The sequence below is a fragment of the Triturus cristatus genome, chromosome 8 (genome assembly GCF_964204655.1).
Source record: "Triturus cristatus chromosome 8, aTriCri1.1, whole genome shotgun sequence".
Classification (NCBI taxonomy): domain Eukaryota; kingdom Metazoa; phylum Chordata; class Amphibia; order Caudata; family Salamandridae; genus Triturus; species Triturus cristatus.
This window is the reverse complement of record NC_140591.1, coordinates 68,153,786-68,172,259: the sequence shown is the minus strand read 5'-3', so window position 1 is coordinate 68,172,259 and position 18,474 is coordinate 68,153,786. Positions and strand designations below refer to the sequence as shown.

Sequence of the window (18,474 nt, the reverse complement as noted above, 5' to 3'; positions counted from 1 at the left end):
TTGCGTGGGGTCCAAGATGTTAGCTTTATCAAGATGGTCCGCCAGGATCCCATTCACGTGGGTTTCAATGACTTTAGCAGCCCACGGCAGCAAGGAGATGGGGCGGACTTTACTGATGTTCCAGGGTGTAGAGTGAATACTGAAACCTTTTTGCCTATACATTTTTTCAGTTGTTTATGGACGATGTATTTTTGGCAGAGATTGTTGAGCAGACTAATTTGTATGCCGAACAGTTTTTGAGGGACAACAGTGCCAGCCATAAGCCCCACTCTAGAGCTACCCGGTGGACTCCCACAAATCTGGAAGAGAAGAAATTCTTGGGTTTACCTTTTTTGATGGGCTTGCTGAGGAAGCCATCAATGTCTTCATATTGGTCCACTAGTCCCTTGATGGCAACAGTTATATTTCCGGCAGTCATGAGTCGTGATAGGTATTTGCTTCTGTTTTGGATGATGCATTTTGTCGATAATGGTTTAGCGTTGGCACAAGATCACCCGGATTGTGACCGTCTTTTTAAGATTCGGCCTGTCATTGATCAGTTTGTTGATCGATTTTCTGAGATCTATGCTCCAGGGAAAGAAATAGCAGTGGATGAGTCTTTGGTGTTGTTCAAGGGCCGCTTTGTTTTTAGGCAATACATTCCTAGTAAGAGGGCACGCTATGGAATTAAGCTGTATATGCTGTGTGACAGTAGGACTGGATATGTCTCTAATTTCAGGGTGTACACCGGTAAGGAATCCAGGATTAACACCCCTGGTTGTCCGTCCACTTTTGGAGTGACTGAGAAAATAGTGTAGGAACTTGGTAGAGGACTTTTTAACAAAGGCCACCATTTATATGTAGATAACTTCTACACTGGTGTGCGGTTGTGCAGGGAATTGGCCAAAGTGGACACTGTTGCTTGTGGCACAATCCGCTCTAACCGTAAAGGTTTCCCAAAAGAACTTGTTTCTCAAAAGCATGTGCGGGGACAGTGCAGTGCGTTACTTTGCGAGGAGCTTCTAGGTGTGACGTTTTCAGACAGGAGAGATGTCTACATGCTGACTACCATCCATGATGAAAGCACTTCACCTATGACTGTTTGGGGTCACATTGCTGAAGTGTGCAAACCTGTGTGCATTTTAATAGGCACATGGGTGGTGTTGACAGAGTAGATCAGAGGTTGGAACCTTACGCTCCTCTTCGTAAGGCTTACATTTGGTAAAAGAAGTTGGCTATCCATATTTTCCACTTGGCAACCTTTAATACTTTTGTTGTATTCCACGATTCTTGTCCTGAGTCAAAGATGACTTTTGCTAAGTTTCAGGAGTCTGTAATAGGCAGCCTTGTTTTAGTGGAACAGGCAAGTGTTCCTAGAATTGGAGTGGTGGAGGATGTTGCTAGATTGAAAGATCGCCACTTTCCTGATCATATTCCTCCCTCACCCTCAAAAGACTTTCCCAGTAGATGTAGAGTCTGTTGGCGAAGAGGTGCGCGGAAGGAGACTCGTATGTACTGCCCGAGTGTCCTTCTAACCCTGGGCTGTGTGTGCCTGCTTGTTTTAGAATGTACCACACGCAAAATAATTTTTGGGAGCATCAATGAGTGGTAAAGTAGATTTGTATCTATTTGCAATTTGTGTTTTCTTATTTATATTAAAAAAAATCCTAAATGTGATGGCGGTGTGTGTGGAGTGGCGCTTGTCTGGCGGTGTGCGTGGTCTGGCGGTCTTTTTGGATTGGCGCTTGGCTGGCGGTGTGCGTGGACTGGCGCTTGACTGACGGTGTGTTTGGACTGGTGCTTGTCTGGCGGTGTGCGTGGTCTGGCAGTCTGTTTGGATTGGCGCTTGGCTGGCAGTGTGCGTTGACTGGCGCTTGGCTGGTGGTGTGTTTGTACTGGCTCTTGGCTGGCAGTGTGTTTGGACTGGCGCTTGGCTGGCGGTGTGCGTGGACTGGCGCTTGGCTGGCGATGTGCGGGGACTGGCACTTGGCTGGCGGTGTGTGTGGACTGGCACTTGGCTGGCGGTGTGCGTGGACTGGCACTTGGCTGGCGGTGTGCTTTGATTGGCGCTTGGCTGGCGGTGTGTTTGTACTGGCGCTTGGCTGGCGGTGTGTTTGGACTGGCGCTTGGCTGGCGGTGGGTGTGGACTGGTGCTCGGCTGGCGATGTATGTGGACTGGTGCTTAGCTGGTGGTGTGTGAGTAGTGACTAGCTGCTGGTCACTACACACACTGGTAGCCAAACGCCACTCAACGCAATCCGTGAGCAGGTGTGGTTGCTGTGTCAGGAATGTGGGCGTGTGAAAGTGATGGGGCCTTGAATGGCGCTGTCTGCTGGTGTGAGTGTTGTAATGTGCTGGGCCCACGGCTGGCGTTGTGAATGGTTTTGTATGTGTCACACGTATGAAAGGTGTATGAATGGCCTGTAAAGAAGTTGGTGCCTTGTCGTGGCTTTACAGCTCACGAGCAGTGAGTCAATGGTTCAGTTTCTCGTCCTTTCAATTAACAGTACATTTAATTTTTGTGAAATCTCTGGTTAATACAACTGTATATACTGAACCATCACTCACCCTCGTGCCAAATCCAACCAGTATGTATGTGTGCTTGTGGAATAGGTGGTTGTGCATAAAAAGTTGTCTTTTCTGTTTTTGTTAAGCAGGGTGTACCTTGTCCTTTTTTATGAATGTTGTAATGTGTTGGTTTTGTGCCTGGTGGTATGAATGGTCTTGTGTGTATCATGTATGAAAGGTGTGTGAATGGCCTGTAAAGCGGTTGGTGCCTTGACGTGGCTTTGCAGCTCACGAGCTGCGAGTCACTGGTTCAGTTTTTTGTCCTTTCAATTATTGACAGTGCATTTCATTTTTGTGAAATTTCTTGTTAATAAAATTTTATATACTGAACCATCACTCGCCCTCGTGCCAAATCCAACCAGTATGTGTGTGTGCTTGAGGAATAGATGGCTGTGCAGTAATCTTTGTCCGTTTTGTCTCTCTGCCAAGGTGTACATTTCATCTAAGAATAACCTAACAACTGTAGTTTTTGTCGTAAACTAAACACCCATGGGAGTACATGGTGATGTCGCTCTTGTGGATCCCAACAAGTTATCTTACCCACAATGTCCTGCAAACCTCAAAATGTGACTGTGACATTTTCCTTGCATTATTGTGCTCAAATTTTCACACTGAAGAAAGTAACAACAAATTTCCAGCCCCCCAGCATTTCTCCAAGTATCCCAATAGAAATGGTACCTCACTTGTATGGGTGGGCCAAGTACCCACGGCAGGGAAGGGCCCAAAACCTATTGATGCGACATCAAAATTACCTATCACAAACCAACCTGGTTTTGCAAGTGGGGTCCCATGAGTTTTTTGCCCGGGGCTCGGCAGCCATCTATTGAAACCTACCAAGCCCAAACATTTCTGGAAACTAGACACCCGGGGGAGTTCAGCGAGGTATGGCTTCTGTGGGTTCCCCAACATTCTCCTACCCAGACTCCCCTGCTAAACTCAAATTTCGCTGAAAAAAAATCACTTTTTCTCAAATTTCTGTGTGGGAAAGTGTTGGAATGTGTGTGGATCCACAAATTTCCTCCCACCCAGCGTTCCTCCAGGTCTCCCGATAAAAATGGTACCTCACTTGCGTGGGTGGGTGGGTCAAGGACCCACGACAGGCAAGGGCCCAAAACCTATTGAGGCGACATCAAAATTACCTATCACAAACCAACCTGGTTTTGCAAGTGGGGTCCCATGAGTTTTTGGAACGGGGCTCACCAGCCATCTAGGGAAACCTACCTAACCCACACATTTCTGGAAACTAGACACCCAGGGGAGTCCAGCGAGGTATGGCTAGCGTGGGTTCCCCAACATTCTCCTACCCAGAATCCCCTGCAAACCTCAAATTTCGCTGAAAACAATCACTTTTTTCTCAAATTTCTGTGTGGGAAGGTTCTGGAATCTGCGTGGGACACGAATTTCCTCCCACCCAGCCTTCCCCCAGTTCTCCCGATAAAAATGGTACCTCACTTGTGTGGTTAGGCATAATGGCTGCAACAGGAAATGGCCCAAATCGTACTGTGGAGACTTTAAAATTACCTATAGCAAAACTACCTGGTTTTGGTGGGGTGGGGGGGGCACCTGAGATTTTGGCCCCGGGATCGGCGGCCATCTTGGGAAAGTACCAAACCCAAACATTTCTGAAAACTAAACACCCAGGGAAATCCAATGAGATATGGCTTGCGTGGATCCCCCAACGGTTTCCTACCCAGAATGCCACGCAAACCCCAAATTTAGCTGAAAAAAACACTTTTTACACATATTTTTGTGTGGAATCACCGTGCCGGCACAAATGTCCAACCCCACAGCGTTCTCCTTAGTGTCCCGAGTAAAATGATACCTCACTTTGGTGGCTGTCCAATGCAGAATTGGCTAAAAACGTATTTTTGAAAAAATTTAGCACTTAGAATTCTCGGTGCTAGACCCTTATTCCCTATGTTTTAGGCTCTTTCCAGTCACAGGCCCTTGTCCCACCCACACATGTGAGGTATCATTTTACTCGGGACACTCTGGGGAACGCTGTGAGGTAGAACATTTGTGCTGGCACGGTGATTCCACACAAAAATATGTGGAAAATGTGTTTTTTTCATCTAGATTTGAGGTTTGCATGGCATTCTGGGTAGGAAAACGTTGGTGGATCCAAGCAAGCCATACCTCATTCGACTCCCCCGGGTATCTAGTTTTCAGAAATGTTTGGGTTCGGTACTTCCCAAGATGGCCACCGAGCCCACGGCCAAAAACTCAGGTGCCACCACCCCCCAATCAGGTAGTTTTGCTATAGGTAATTTTGAAGTCTCCACAGTACGATTTGGGCCATTTCCTATTGCCACTATGCCTACCCACACAAGTGAGGTACCATTTTTATCGGGAGAACTGGGAGAACGCTGGGTGGGAGGAAATTTGTGGAACCACGAAGATTCCAGAACTTTCCCACACAGAAATTTGAGAAAAAAGTGATTTTTTAAGCGAAATTTGAGGTTTGCAGGGGATTCTGGGTAGGAGAATGTTGGGGGACCCACACAAGCCATACCTCGCTGGACTCCCCCAGGTGTCTAGTCTCCAGAAATGTGTGGGTTAGGTAGGTTTCCCTAAATGGCTGGCGAGCCCCGGGCCAAAAACTCATGGGACCCCACTTGCAAAACCAGGTTGGTTTGTGATAGGTAATTTTGATGTCGCCTCAATAGGTTTTGGGCCCTTACCTGTCGCGGGTCCTTGACCCACACACGCATTTGAGGTATCATTTTTAATCGGGAGACCTGGAGGAACGCTGGGTGGGAGAAAATTTGTGGATCCACGCAGATTCAAACACTTTCCCACACAGCAATTTGAGAAAAAAGTACTTTTTTTCAGCGAAATTTGAGGTTAGCGGGGGATTCTGGGTAGGAGAATATTGGGGCACCCACACAAGCCACACAGATTCCAGAACTTTCCACCACAGAAATGTGAGGAAAATTTGGTTTTTTGACAATTGTTTAGGTTTGCAAGGAATTCTGGGTAACAGAAACTGGTGAGAGGCAGTCAAGACACCCCATTCTGGATTCCCCTGGGTGTCTAGTTTTAAAAAATGTATTGGTTTGCTAGGTTTCCCTAGGTGCCGGCAGAGCTATGGTTAAAAAACTACAGCTAGGCACTTTGCCAAAAAAGGGTCATTTTTCACTGCAAAATTGAGGTGTGTCCACGTTGCGTTTTGCTCAGTTTCCTGTTGCGGGAACTAGTCCGACCCACACAAGTGAGGTACCATTTTTCTCAGAAGACTTTGGGGGACACGGGGTGGGTGGACATTTGAGCATCCACGCAGATTCCAGAACTTTCCACCACAGAAATGTGAGGAAAATTAGTTTTTTGGACAATTTTTTAGGTTTGCAAGGGATTCTGGGTAACAGAACCTGGTGAGAGGCAGTCAAGTCACCCCATACTGGATTCCCCTGGGTGTCTAGGTTTAAAAAATGTATTGGTTTACTAGGTTTCCCTAGGTGCCGGCAGAGCTATGGTTAAAAAACTACAGCTAGGCACTTTGCCAAAAAAGGGTCATTTTTCACAGTGAAATCGGGGTGTGTCCACGTTGCGTTTTGCGCCATTTCCTGTCGCGGGCACTAGGCCTACCCACACAAGTGAGGTACCATTATTCTCAGAAGACTTTGGGGAACACTGAGTGGGTGGAAATTTGTGGATCCACGCAGATTCCAGAACTTTCGACCACAGAAATGTGAGGAAAATGTGTTTTTTTGAGCCAGTCAAGTCACCCCAGCCTGGATTGGGTTTTGAGCCATTTCCTGTTGTGGCCACTATGCCTAACCACACAAGTGAGGTAATATTTTTATCGGGAGACTTAGGGCAATTCAGATTTGCAAAGCAACTGTTATTACCTATTGACTTTCGATGCATTTCTGCCTTCCAAATGAAAAACAATGTGTAAAAAAGACTTCATTTTGAAAATTACCGATAATTCTCATGCTAGTATGAGTATTCCCAATTTCGAAAATGTGCAAATATCTACTGTTTCTAAACTCTATATTTTGTTCCCATTTCAGAAATACATAGGAGTCTTTCATACCGAATTTTCCATGTATACATTTTCCCAGAATAATTGCTATATACCCAGTACATAATAAAAAAACATTGCAAGATGCTGCTCAGTTTTTGGCTCTGGGTTCGTCGGGTTCATGGTGAACTTACAAGTCCTATATATCCCCACAACCATTAAGGTCCAGTGGATGTAACGGTATATTGCTTTCAAAGTGCTGTCATAATCAAAAGAAGTTACAGGTGAAAACATTGACACAAAAAGGCTGTTTTTTTCAACTAATTTTCAATTTTTCCTATATTTAACTGTTAATTTCTATAAAGAAACCTTGATGGATTTACACAAATGACCCCTTGCTGAATTCAGCATTTTGTCTACATTTCTAAAATGTATAGCTTTCCAGGATCCATTATTGCTTTATTGCTTTCATACTCATTTCTACCATTAACTGAAAGGAGGTTGAAAGCACAAAAAATAGCAAAAACAGACTAAATAGACTACGTCTCAGAAAAATGCCAAAACTGTGTAAAAAATGTTGGTTTTCTGACAAAAGTCTGTCATTCCCTAAAAGCTGGGAAAATTGTGATTTCAGCTCCACAAACCCTTTTTCGATACCATTTGCAGGGACAACCCAGATGCTTTCATTTGCAGCACTTTTTCCAATTTTTCCCCAAAAAAACAAAATGTTGCTGTATTTTGGCTAATTTCTGGGACCCCTCCAGGGGAATCCACAAACCCTGGGTACCTTTTGAATCCCCATGATGTTGGAAGAAAAGGATGCAAATTTGGCGTGGATACCTTATGTGGTCAAAAAGTTACAGGGGCATAAGCGCGAACTACCCCAAATAGCCCAAAAAAGGCTTAGCACAGGGGGGAAAAGGTCTAGCAGCGAAGGGGTTAATAAGGTCTCAAGCGGAACTGCTTTCCTGCATCTGCAGGCACCCAAAGAAGAACCCCAAGGCTCCCGCGCGTGTTGAAGTGGGACACCATTGTCCATGTGGTACAGAAAGTCCTAAAGAGTTAGAGTCCACTTTGGCTTTGCCCCTCGTGAAGCCTCTGTCTGCAGCCCCCCTCAACCGCGAGTGTTACTGAACGAAGAAACTCAACACCACACAGACCCTTTCCACCCGGCAGCTCCAGCCCAGGGCAAAGATCACTTAAGGTGTCTCCACATCCTCAAACATTGCAAGACCTGAAACCACTTGGTTCAGCCGGACGGACCTCTCAGTCCCCACTTACAGCCTCTTTGTGACCGAACCCATCCTCATTGGATAACATTGGGCACCTGACGCTGTTGTGCACCACTCCACCAGGTTGCCTTCGTACCGCTGGAGGTGACCTGCTGGTGTGGCCTTGGACCTTGCCTCATACTCACCTTAAATTCAGAAGATTGGTTCCATAAGTCGCTGCTGATTGCCCGAATACAATACATGCTTTTCCTACGGAGGATAACATTACAGAGAAGTATTTCAATCACGATTTAAAGTATCAAAATCACCCAACGCTGAAAAACACGCCTCTGCACCCGGATGCCCCAGTGCCTCGTGAGGTAACGTGTTGGTGCTGCTATGGACCTTGACCCATACTTGCTGTAGGTCCAGGGGAAAGTTCACGTAAGTCGTAAGTGACTGTATGCAGCGTATTATTTCCTCCTAAGTTAACATTGCTGGGAAGTGCGTCCATTATGATTTAAAGTATCAAAAACCTATTTTCTTCAAACCTACTATTTTAAAAGGTACCTACCTGATTTTGATGATCTTTGTGCCTAAAGTTATATAAAGAGAAGTGTTATTTTGATAAATTGGTGTGGATTTTCTTATTGAGTTGTGTGTATCATTTACAGACTTTGTGTGTGCAACGGATGTCTCACACTACTCTCTAATCAGCCTACGGCTGCTCGACCACACTACCTTTAAAAGAGCACCTCGAGATTGCTAGTGCAATCCCCTGCCCATTAGTAAGGAAATACCTGGACTCTTTGCATGGTTTACCTCTTTGTGGTATACCATATAAATACCATCAAATAGTAGGATCAATGAGACCCCAACCTCTGCGCACTGTAGCTATTGGTAAAACATACCGTGGTATGTCTACATCATAAACCTACACAGCTTAAAACTGGTTTGATAAATCTCAAACATAAAACAAATCCACTTGAAACTCAAGTTTGTTCAAATGTTTTAACAATAAAGTTTTTCAAATTTCAATCGAAATCATTGTCCATATATTCATCAAGACAAAACAAAAGTTTTTTCCAGAGTGCATTCGCTTTAAATCAACAACTTTCTTGGTGCCCAATGCATTTCGAGCCGGACTGGCTCTTCTTCAGGGGCTTGAATTCTAAAAAGATAAACATAAACATTGTACAGTAGGTTTGTCAAAAACATCAAACGTCTCCTAGCAGCATCAATACATTACATGCTGCTAGGAGACGTTTGATGTTTTTGGGCACCAAGAAAGTTGTTGATTTAAAGCGAATGCACTCTGGAAAACTTTTGTTTTGTCTTGATGAATATATGGACAATGATTTCGATTGAAATTTGAAAAACTTTATTGTTAAAACATTTGAACAAACTTGAGTTTCAAGTGGATTTGATTTATGTTTGAGATTTATCAAACCAGTTTTAAGCTGTGTAAGTTTATGATGTAGACATACCGCGGTATGTTTTACCAATAGCTACAGTGCGCAGAGGTTGAGGTCTCATTGATCCTACTATTTGATGTGATTTGCTGACATTGTTTGACTGTACATGTCTTCCCCTGCAGCACGCTTATGTTGAATTGTGTATAGAGTTTAGTATAAGAGTTTACAAAAAACAGTTCTAACCAGGATAATTTAGTGTGTGCCTCTCCAAACACATTGTTATACCATATAAATAGCCAGCTTCCTACACCACTCTATCTCTACACAAGAAGGCAGAACATTTACAGATTTGGGTGTAGAACAGTCCCCTGCTGCTGTAACAGAAGATCCTCCCGAAGGGGCAGTCTGATCGGAGGACCGATGTCCATGCTCAACAGCTCGGGATACCAGACTCTCTGCGCCCAGTCCAGAGCCGCAACAAGGACATGGGCCTGGTCATTCTTGATCATCTTGAGAATTTTGGGCAGAAGTGGTATGGGCGAAAAGGCATACAGGAGGCCAGAGTGCCACTCGAGATAAAAAAGCGTATGAGCGAGAGCCGCTGTGCAAACTCAAGTTCGCAGAACTGCTTACATTGTGCATTCTCTGTGGTGGAAAATAGATCTAACTAAGGGTCATTTCACTGCTTAAAGAGACCTTGCACCACCTCCGGATGGAGACCCCATTCATGAACTGATACGTATCTGTGGCTGAACTGGTCCGCTCTTGCGTTCAGACACCCCACCAGATGTTGAACCACCAAGGAAATGCCCTGACATTCCAGCAGTGTCCAGAGAGGGCTTTTGACAAAGGGTCTTGATCCCACCCCGCCCTGTTTGTTGATCATGGTGGTGGCGTTGTAATGAACACATGCATTAGCCTTCCCTTGATGGAGGGTTGAAAAGGTTTTCAATGCCAGCTGGATCGCCTGGAGCTCCAACAGGTTGATGTGGAGTCCGGGTTCCACCAGAGGCCTCTGATCCTCACCTCTACCAGATGGCATTCCCATACCAGGAGTGACAGATGTCACTACTTTCAGATCTGGTTGGGGAAGGGAGAAGGGTCTGTCGCTGACCCAATCATGGTTCGTTGAACACCACTGCTGATCCTTTGCAGTTCCCTCTGAGATCTGGATCATGCTGGAGACATTCCACTGATGCTGCGTCCACAGGAACTTCAGTTCCCACTGCAGAGCCTGCAGCAGACTTGTCCCCAGCAGGATGCAGGAGGCTCTGAGGCCCAGCAGCCTAAGAGTCAGTATTACCGAAATCCAGGATAGAGGCTGAATGATTGGTGGCTTAGCCTGAATTTCCTTGACTCCTCATTTAGGGGAAAAGGCACAAATCTGCACCATATCCAGAACAGCTCTGATGAAAGCGAGTGTGATTTCGGCACATTGATAGTGAACCCCAGAGAATGCAGGTCTACCGTAGTCTGGATGTGGGAGATGACAGGCTGGGTACAGGCCCGTCTTCAACAGGCAGTCGTCAATATTGGGGAAGACTGCCCTCCCCCCGATCTCTGCAGATGAGCTGTAACCACTGCCATCACCTTGGTGAACACCCGAGGGGCACTGGTAAGGCCAAAGGGCAGCACGGCAAACTAAAAGTGCTCGTGACCCACCGTGAACCGCAGGTAAAGTCTGTGGGTGGGCAGGACAGAAATGTAAAAATATGCGTCCTACTAGTCTAACGCCCCCATCCAGTCTCCTGGGTCCAGGGCAGACAGGACCTAAGCGAGAGTTTGCATTTTTAAATTCTCCTTCTTGAGGAAGAAATTGAGGAAACGCAAGTTGAGGATAGGACAAAGACTTTCAGCCATCTTGGGCACCAAAAGTTGAAGGAATAGGAACCACAACCTACTTTTGGTGTCTGCACCCTCTCTATGGCAACCTAGGCCAAGAGAGCAATCGCTTCCTTGCGGAGAAAGGATAGGTAGTCCTCCATCATACTGGCGCAAGTAGCAGTATAGAGAGAGGGTAGACTCAAAGGGGAGGGAGTAGCTGCCTAAGACGATCTGCAAAACCTACCTGTCCCATGTTATGGACCACCAGTGGGGCAGGTGATGCCGAATCCTGCCAGCCACTGGGTGCCCATGATGGTAAGAGGGCAGATTAGGAGGGTTTGGAGGCTGCGTCTGCCAGTGGGGTGATGGACTGACCCAAATACTGGCTGCCTGACCCACGGGCCGGAAAGTACTGCGTCCTCGCAGAGGCTGAAGAGCTTGCGTGCCGCGGTGGCTGGGTGGGTAGATGGGGCTGAAAGCCCCTTCCATAGCCAAGAAAGGTGTGAGAAGCAGATTGGGGTGGCAAGTGGTCTTGGATGGGCCAAAGACCTGGCTATAGCCCTCCTGTCCTTAAAGTGAGAGGATGTAGCCTAACGGTTAGGGCGGTGGACTTCAAATCTGGCGAACCGGGTTCGAGTCTTGGCAACAACGCTAAACATCCTGCGATTCTGGGCAAATCACTTAACCTCCTTGTGCCTAACAAAAATGAATGTGTCCTCATGTAACGCAACTGGTGCTCACGTAAAGCACTCTGATACCTGATTTCGGGTCAAGTTTGCGCTATATAAAACTTCGAGAAAACAATTGCTCCAGTGCAGAATCCACCTTTCCACCCAAATCTGATTTACGTGGCAGGTGGAGGCTTGTAGTACCAAGTTATCTGAGAGTGGGTTGTTTAGTTAGTAAGTTTGGGCTGCAAGTGCAGGGCGGTGGTGGTGGGCAATCGTCCTGTTCACAGGAGGCCATGTGCTGGGCGTGAACCAAGTCCCAAGCAGAACAAGAGTGAATGCCTCATTAAAAGGCAGAAGAGGTTCTGATGGAGGCACTCCCGGCTGAAGCACTACTGTCAAGACATTTGTCTTGACTGTCACCAGGGGCAAGCAGTGGTCCAGGACCTCAGCCGCCCTTCTCAACACTATTGCAAAGATAGCTCCCTACGCCGTGGCCACGGCAGGGGGGAGAAAGCATGCCAGTATCTGGAGAATTGTCCAGTCCACTGGCTTCACCCAAATCCTTACACCAGTACAAAGTGCTATATTGCTGGTATTCTTCAGGGTCCAGCAACCCCTTCCATTCCTCCTCAAGTCCTAGCCCATAAGAATAGGGCTCAGGCTCTGGTCAGGTCTGCATGGCTCCACTTGCCATCGAGTGATGCCCCTCTGGTTCCGTGCATGAGTTGGGGATGTAAATGGGTAATGCACCTGAAGTTTTTTCTTTGGGACCGGTGAGAGGGAAGTTCGAGATGGCACGACCAGCGCCGATCTGGATCCATCTGTTGGTCCCTGGGGCCTGACTGGTGCTGGAGCCACTAGCGTGGATCCAGTCGGTCCCCTCCCAAACCTGCAGGGCCCTATGGCGTGCCAGGGGGCTGCTCCTGCTCCCGGAAATTCAGGGAGGAGCGAGTTGGCTCAGGCGCAGGCTCAACTGTGGAGACAGGCCTCAAGTGATGCTCCCTTGTCTCATCGACCGAAGGAAAAGGTGAAGTCGCTGCACACCGATGACTTCTTGTGGCGTGACTTACACGAACGGCCTGAGGACTTAGAGTCTGGACCTTCCTCTTGACCGGGATCAGGATAGTCGCGGCGTCAATCGTTGAGCCACCAGGACCTTGAAGGAAAGCTTCCTTAATGCCTTTGAGTGCATGGCTCAGCAATCGGAGCAGACCTTTGGGTCATGGTCGCAGCCGAGGCACCAGAGGCGAAGAAAGTGCGGGTCTGCCACTAACATCAAATTGTGACAGGAGCCACAAGGCTTGAAGCCGGCCTTCTTGGATGACATTCCATTCCTAATTCAGAGCAAAGGTCTCTGTCCTATCATGATTCAACAGCTCTCACAGCAAATAAGCCTATACCTGTGCAGGGGGCCAGGTCTTTGTCCACTCCTAGCTCTAGAAAAAGTTGGACAAGGGCAAAATAAGCATGGACTACTTGTTCCAATAGGCCACCTGTCCAGAAACCAAAGGTCCAGTTATGTACTACACGTACTTGCTTGAATTTGCCCTCGGATTGCTGTCCGTATGTGACAATTTTGGTTGGTGTTCCCTCTAACAAGGATGAATCATATTTGGAACTCAAAAATAAAGCCTGCCATTGGCTCACATGGAACACTGACGTTTCGGTTTCCGAATACAATGATATACTAGTGGTGAGAAGAAGTGGGTGGGTTGGCCAATCTACAAAAACAGTAGAAGTGAACTATGTGTTAATAAATTTGTAGGCACCCGGATATGACCCTTTGCCGGCTTAAAACTGACCGCAGACAGGGAAATGTAAGAGTTGCTGTCAGCATTGTCCCCCTAGGATATTTGTATAAATTAAATTATCCAAGGGAGTTGAATGACAGTATAAACTTACCTTATTGAGCGGATGCACCAGGTGCCCTCTCTATTCCCACTCTTAACAGATACTTACCGCTAACAGACCTGGATGCCAAAGATTGACTTTTCCTGCTTCGACTCAAGTCAGGGCAATTGGTTTGGAGGTGGTCACGGAAGTTGGTCGCAGTGTTCATGTATTCCAGACTTGCACTGTTCATTCAGCGTCTGTTCCCCATTGCCCCTCTGTCATTGGTGTTATTGGCGAAATATCGCGTTTGCCCACAGGTGATGGACACAGTGCTGATGCATTCTAGACTCTTAAAGTTGCTGGCTCCTTTTATTCAGCGTCTGTTCCCCATTGCCCCTATCACATTGGCGATATATTGCATTTGCCCGCAGGTGATGGCTCTTTATTCTTGATAGTTGATGCCATCAGTTTGTCTGCAAGTAGTGGCCCTACGATTCATGCCAAACCCTAAACAAAGCTTGTTTCCTGGAACCTTGTGGGCATTATGAACAAACTTGCATGCCCCGATTGGTGTATCTTCGTGTAACAATTTGATGTTTGTATGTTGTAAGAGACGTGGGCTGTTACCCCACAATTTCACACTTGGTTTGCTAACTTTGACCCACCAGCATTTTCAGCTGGGAAAGGCTTAATGGAGGCCTTTTGATCTGGACCACTCTGGAATGTACCCTAAAAGTAATTGAACTGGGCTCTCCAGATGTGCTGTGTATCGACATGCAACTTTCCTTGGGGGTTTTGGTCTGTTTGTATAGTGTGTATTGTAAGCATGAAAGTAAAGCCAGCCTAGCCAATATCGATTTCAATAATGCTCATTTGCCATTCCTTTCTGCTGGCTCTTATAACATTGTGGCAGATGTGAACCTCCTGGTATCACCGCTGGCACTATTAGTGAGGAAGAGGACGAAGCGTGGGCAGTGCCTGCGCTCTCACTTTCGCCTCTTAGGAAGCGGTCTGCGGCTGCCCTACAATTGAACGTATTGGTGCTTGAGAACAGCCTTACAGCCTGTAATAGGAGAACACCCTTGGAGAGAAGGGGGAGGCACACGTTTAATCGGCTGGGTGGTACTAGTCGTATTGATTAATATTCTAATCGATATCAGGTTGTGGCCACAAGTTGTAGATATAGAGGTTATTTCTCAACAGGATAGCGACCACAATGCTCAGGACCTCAACCTAAGCTCAATAGGTTCCAGCATTTCTACCTACAGAAATGAACCATTTGATTGGAGGCTTGTACCCACCAGTATTTCAGTCACACATTTATAAGTCTCTAGTCACCGCCACAGAAGTTGCACTGGCCCTGGGAGGGAACTCTTGCAGCCACCTCTTGGTGGATTTTAATTCCTTATATAATTCCTACTTTAGTTCCCTAAAAGAGATTTTTATGGCAGAGTCCAGATCTCTCCCTAAAAGACCCAAAGTGGTACCCTGGTACACCAAGGCGTGTAGGCTAGCAAGGCGCGCTCTGACGGCCGCAATCAGGTGTGGTCCTAGAGCCTTAATACAGTAAGCAAGGGTTTCATATAAAGCTACTATATCAAAGGCTAAACAAGATTATGAAAAATTGAATATTCTAGAGTGTAGGGGATTGGATTCTGCTGCTCCAGTGGCTAGTAATATCACAGCTCTGGCATAGGTGAATCATTTTTCTGGTCTTTACGCAGGGGACACCGGGGGGGACCGCCACGAGTGTGAATTGGGAGACACTTTAAAGAGAACGGCGCTCCACATGAGGCGGACCTAGGGGAGCAGGATGTTAGCAATTTATGTCCAATTACCGCCAGTAAAGTTGCTATTGTGATAGACTGGATTACCCCGGGGAAAGCGCCAGGGCTAGATAAGGTGCCAAAGCGACAAGGATACATGGGGCCTCGATTTCGCCTTGTATTTCAACAGCATCATGAATGGGTTAACAACCCCTCATACATGGGCAGGGGCTGAGATTATCCCGTTGTTTAAGAAGGGCCTGAGGTGCCCTCCTTCAAACTACCGGCCAATTAGTCTTATCGACAGCACCCAGAAGCTTGTAAGGCTGAATCTTGCTGGATAGACTGGGTAGAGGATGTGGGCATGCTAACACCTTTACATGCGGGGTTCAGGGCCAGGATCTGTACCACCGACCAAGTCTTTCGCTTGCAACTAATATACTGGAAATACGTAACAATAGGGGGGTGGAGGTTTATATGTAGTGTTTGTCAACCTTCGGTTGGCCTTCGACCATGTCCTGATTGAGGCTTTGTGGAGGGTCCTGCTAGATTTGACAGTCCCTAAATATCTTGATGACGCTATCAGTAGGCTCCACTTAAATAAACTATGCACTAGTCATATCCGGCTCCCTTGGTGAATTGACTGCACCCATTCCAGTAACTCGGGGAGTAAGGCCAGGATGTGTCTTAGACCCGACTCTGTTTTTATTATATATGAATGACTTGGTGGCCCAGTTAGAGTTGTAAAAGCACTATGCCAGAGCCTAGAAAGCAGGAATGTCCCAACGCTCCTGTTTGCAAACAATACTTTACTGGTCTCCAAATCACATATGGGTATTCAAAATCTGATGGACCAGTTTGGAGTCTTCTGCAGACATAGAGGGCTTTAGATCAATCTGGGGAGAGGATGTAGCCTTACAGCTTGAGTGGTCGACCTTGAAGCTGGGGAACCGGGTTCGAGTCTCGGAAAGGACGCTCAACATTCTATGATTCTGAGCATATCACTTCATCTCCCCGTGCCTAACAAAAATGAATGTGGCCATCTGTAAGGCAACTGGTGCTCATGTAAAGCGCTCCGATACCCGATATCCTCAGGTATAGTTTGCACTATATAGAACTAAAAAAAAAAAATAATCTTGCTAAAACTAAGTACATGGTATTGAACCCTTGTCCCACGTCTCGTCCTAATCCAGTCCTTAATGAAGTTCCATTGGAGAGGGTCCGTACATTTGAATATTAAGGGTACACGCTCACAGAGCAGTCTGGCGGGTCATCTCAGATACAGAAATGTAGACGGAGGCTAAAACACTATACTGGCGGTATCTTGAGGGCCCAACAGGCTCTAATTTACGTCTGATTTCCCTGGCCCTCCAAAATTATAACTCACAAGCACTTGGGGGGGGCTTATATGTTGGGGAACTTTGAGAGCACGAGAATGTAAAATGGATTTGCTGGAGATTTGCTTTCTTGGATTCCTCACCAACCTTCCCACTAGCACCCCACCTTTTACACTCCGGCAGGAACTAGGTCACAGACCCCTCGCCCACAGATTAGGACATAGACCACTGTTGTACCAGATACGGAACTGGGCATCAGTGGATCTATGCAGTCTTATTGGATGGGTCTAGAAGTATTTTTAAAGCTTACCAGGGCTGCTAGGGTGCCAGGGTTCAAGCATATTAAAAGTTGCTTGACCGAGATTGGGTGTGAGAATCTCTGGACGAATCCGGAGACTGCTTGCCGAATGCTGAAGTCTGTTCTCAAAGGGGTATATTGGTAGCATGTGGATGGTGGAATTATTAGGAATGGGAAGGTGGGCTCTCTGACATTAGCATTTCTTGAGTTTAAAGACGCTTACTCTCTAGAAGGATATATGATGAGATTGAGCCCCCGCTCGCAAAAACCCTGCACATTTAAGTTCGGATCAGGATTTTGCCGCTTCGTACAGTTACTGCCAAATGGCAAAATGCCTACACTGAGCTGGATATGTCCTGACCCCTGTGCTCCGATACAAAGCAATGCATTGAGCATGTTGGCTGCTTCTGCCATCTTTACAATGCCTACAGGAGGAAGTGGATACTGCTGTTATGTCGCAGGATGGAGACTAGCGACTTTAGGGCTGCAGCCAGGATCCCAAGAACTAACACATCACAGCCATTTGTATTTGCGGTTTCCAGATTTTTGCTACATATGTGGTGGAGATGCAGTCTGAAAATGGTAGCCCTTTGATACTTGTGATGGCCACACAGATCTTGCACATGTCAGCTGTGCAATGGCTTATATGGCCTAATGCCAACAAGATTATGAGTCAAGGTTTACAATGCAGATCTTGGTTGTATCACTGCATAGGTCACCACAGTATGAATAATATGCGTATTGTTTATTATGATTTTAGGACCCTTTAGCTGAGATTATACCTTTTACAAGGCTAATGAACAAAGCTTGTATCTGGACAATGTTTGCATTATACCGGTTATGCTGCTATTATAGGGATTTTTTATTTTTCGAACGCTACAGCATTTAATGAGATGTTTTCAAGTCTTTTACTGTATTATTGTTATAATTGTATGTGCTTTTATGGCAATTTGCCGAATAAAGAATAACAAGAGGGATGACATTTCTGCAACAATAGGAGGAAAAATCCTCAAAACACTTTGTCAAAACATCAAAAAAAGTTTGATAAAAACTGACTAAGGGGTAGCTCTTCCTGGAACTGCGCTGACTGACCCAAAAAGAACGGACGTCAGCACGCTGGGGTGGCCACTATATAGGTACCGCGCATGTCACTTCTGGCATGAATAACGCCATGCGGAGCCGAACTACACCACCTACCGATGCACAGTGGTACTGCTTAAGAAAAATTCACAGATCCAGTCTAACATCTGGGGGATAATTCTAAGGTAAGGAATCTGTGGCTAGAAGTCTCTATCAGGTACCCAAGATTCATAGGGTAACTGCCACCTCATTCTTGCAACTTAAGTCAACCAGGAAACTCTTGCCTTTTATACCTGCTGGTTGCCATAGATGGGCGATCGCTACTGTTACTCAGCTGCAGCTGATTCAAAACGCAGCTGCCTACACCATTGCTAAACCTACAACAAGAGAACACACGTTCATCAATTTTGAAATAATTGCAGAAGTTACCACTGAAATAAAGAATTCTCTTTGAATACATACTTTTGGTCAACAAGATTGTGCATCATGCCTCCACTTCTGTCTTCGCAAAACAGTGCCATATGCACC

General features: G+C 46.3%; 1 protein-coding gene across 2 annotated transcripts in view; it reads right to left on the bottom strand.

Annotated features, from left to right (window-relative positions):
- LOC146801342 (uncharacterized) overlaps window positions 1-18,474 on the bottom strand; it is a 425,312-nt gene that overhangs the window by 262,023 nt on the left and 144,815 nt on the right. The window lies entirely within an intron of this gene.